Source organism: Eschscholzia californica, unplaced genomic scaffold (genome assembly GCF_041429995.1).
Source record: "Eschscholzia californica isolate CP2 unplaced genomic scaffold, dmEscCali1.0.p SCAF_3, whole genome shotgun sequence".
Classification (NCBI taxonomy): Eukaryota; Viridiplantae; Streptophyta; class Magnoliopsida; order Ranunculales; family Papaveraceae; genus Eschscholzia; species Eschscholzia californica.
The window spans coordinates 22,090,814-22,093,982 of NW_028238420.1; the positions used below are offsets into that span (position 1 = coordinate 22,090,814).

General features: G+C 34.8%; 1 pseudogene; it reads right to left on the reverse strand.

The window, feature by feature from the left end:
- Nucleotides 1-1,827: 1,827 nt before the first annotated feature.
- LOC147549032 (protein unc-13 homolog) lies at nucleotides 1,828-2,771 on the reverse strand (annotated as a pseudogene).
- Between the last annotated feature and the right edge of the window lie 398 nt (nucleotides 2,772-3,169).

A 3,169-nucleotide genomic window follows, 5' to 3' on the forward strand; every position in this document is an offset into this window, starting at 1 on the left:
TTTAAAAACCCTATTTCTCTTCACTTTTGAGGAAACCCTATAGAAAAGAAAGAGGGTGCAGCCGCTCCTTAGTTAAGGAAGGAGGAATAAAGAAGAAAAGTGATGGAAATAGAGTTCTCTAGTGAGAGAACAAGCCATGGTTGTGGTCTTAAAGTCATCTAAGGCGAAAAGAGGTAGATTTCCTATCTCCTAATTTTTTTGCAGGCGCTTTCAATTTATTCCATGATAGGTATAGTATTGTTAATCACATGAAATAACGATTAAATGGCTTACAGATTAGTTTTATCTAGAATTTCATAAAACATATAGACAGGACAGTATTTCAGTCTAAATTCAACTTACATCTGGTGATGATATATGAAGAATCTCGGTGTTATTCTTATATGTTTGGAAATATCTGTTTGTCTACTTTCTAGTAGTTCAAACGGTTCGTTAATCCGAGTTCCGAGTGAAGAGTTACGATAGTTTACGTACAAGGTGTCAGAACAGTGTCTACTGCACGTCGGTTTACATTAAAATTGAATCTGGTGCAGATATATAATGAATCTAAGTGTGATTTTTATATGGTTGGAAAGGTCTCTTTGTCTACTTTCTAGTAGTTCAAACGGTTTGTTAATACGAGTTACGATAGTTTTCGTACAAGGTGTCAGAACAGTGTCTACTGCACGTCGGTTTATATTAAAATTGAATCTGGTGTAGATATATAATGAATCTAAGTGTGATTCTTAAATGGTTGTAAAGGTTTGTTTGTATACTTTTTAGTAGTTCAAACGGTTCGTTAATCCGAGTTCCGAGTGAAGAGTTACGATAGTTTTCGTACAAGGTGTCAGAACAGTGTCTACTGCACGTCGGTTTACATTAAAATTGAATCTGGTGCAGATATATAACGAATCTAAGTGTGATTTTTATATGGTTAGAAAGGTCTCTTTGTCTAATTTCTAGTAGTTCAAACGGTTTGTTAATACGAGTTCCGAGTGAAGAGTTACGATAGTTTTCGTACAAGGTGTCAGAACAGTGTCTACTGCACGTCGGTTTATATTAAAATTGAATCTGGTGTAGATATATAATGAATCTAAGTGTGATTCTTGTATGGTTGTAAAGGTCTGTTCGTCTACTTTTTAGTAGTTCAAACGGTTTGTTAATCCGAGTTCCGAGTGAAGAGTTACAATTGTTTTCGTACAAGGTGTCAGAACAGTCTCCGATGGACGAATTTATTGAGATAATTCACATGGTTTCTGTTCTTTAGGCAATGTATCTCCTAGGTAGATACCTTCTAGTGGTGAGTCTATGTTTGTTAATTACTAGGCATAACCCGTGCCTTCGGCACTGACGACTTCATTATAATTCAAATTTTAAAACGGTAAAAAAGAAGAAAATTTGAATGTGAAAAATGATAAATTTATCTATAATTAAAAAATGATGTTTGTCACAAATCTATGAGTTTTATTATATAGATACATATGAAAGTCCTTACAAGTTACCTCCCGGCGTCAAATCGAAGTTAAGGAAACCCCTTTCTTAGAACCCGCGTTCAAAAATACAAAAAATTGAAGGAAGAAGAAACTATGACACGATAATGATCATGGGTGTCTGGTGAAGCTGACCCATTAGTCCCAAAAAAAAACCTCCACCGTTTCAGCCTCTCTCTGCAACTTCTTGGAGTATCATTCCGTCCATACACGAGGAAAAGGCAAGTTTAAGGCTTTTCAAATCTTCTTCGATCATCTCATGATCTGATAGAGTGAAGGTTTCTGATACTCCTCCCGCAAGTAGAACCATAAGGAATGAATCAAATGTGGCTTTGATGACTTATTTTAAGACTAAAGGTTAAGCTTTATCCATTAGCATTGCAGTGAGGAGAGCGAGATTTTTGTTTGAGAATTCGTAAGGCTGCAGGGCGGATACAAGCATTTGCAACATCACCTGCATAAAGACTTTCATAGAAGACAGAGTTTGAGTCAAGTGTTATGTCTGATTGAAATTGATTCAAAATTAGCCAGAGTCAGAAGTATGTGTTCGATAAAAACCTTACGGCCAAATAATCTGTCTCGAGTCAAATAAAGGGAAAAATGAAATAGTGTACAAACCTTAGCAAATCCGTTCCTCACCGATGACCTTATGTAGTTATTCACCTTATTACCCATTTCCACCATTGAGTCCCCTCTCTCTTATACCATTCCAAGGTTCGGTACATCTTTATTTAAAATCCTTGAAGCCCATAATGAAAAAGGGAATAAGTTTCCATCAAACCAGCAGTCCCTTTTTGAAAGCTATCATGATAATCAAGCAATCTCTTTTTAAACCAACCAAGCATTGAAGTAACAATGGATGACAAAATCTGAATATATTCAATATCTAAAAGATCTGCTTTCTTCACAAGATTTGCAACTTCAGTTAACCTAGTTAGAGAAGCACATAAAATTTCTTGTTTGGTTTGTGTTGTCCAAAACATATTGTTGAAAGAGGACCCACATAAAACACACATTATGTATGAACTTGTAAATTCATACAGTAGACCATGTCTTCTCACTGAGCTAAAGAAGTTCACCGACTTCATGAAGAACCGATGTCTCATCTTTAATGTCGAAAATGGATTGAAGCAAACAAATATTGGCAGTTGAAGTCGTATTGGCCAATGACACCTATTGGCAGTTGAACTATTTGTGCTTCTTAATTAATGACAATGTAACCACAGAGTTGAGTAACATTCTCATGGTTTCCGAGCTTTCAGTAGTATCGATTGGTTTCGTTTCACTCCCTCGAATTATATCTTAAAGCTGAAATAAAATTGCAAATAAAATTCCATTTGAAGGTAAAATTATAAATTAAGTTACACCTGAAATAACCATATATATTAGAACGGTAATCTAAAGGTTCTTCAATTCTCAAAATGCCTAATATTGACATCAACGCAAATCAAAGGGGAGAAAACAAAAGGTTACTATATTCTTCGAGACAATATCAATGATTTTCCATTTCTCTTGCTTATCAACATCTTCATATTTTTCCCAATTTCCATTTTGTGTATCGATAGTATAAACAAACTAAATTAGAGATTGAAGAAGGCATAAATTAAGATAATAGAGAGTACCATGTCTGCTTAGATTCATAGCTCTTGAAGAGAAATCAATGTTTAAGACGAATGATTATAGAAAGTTTAGAAAAACTA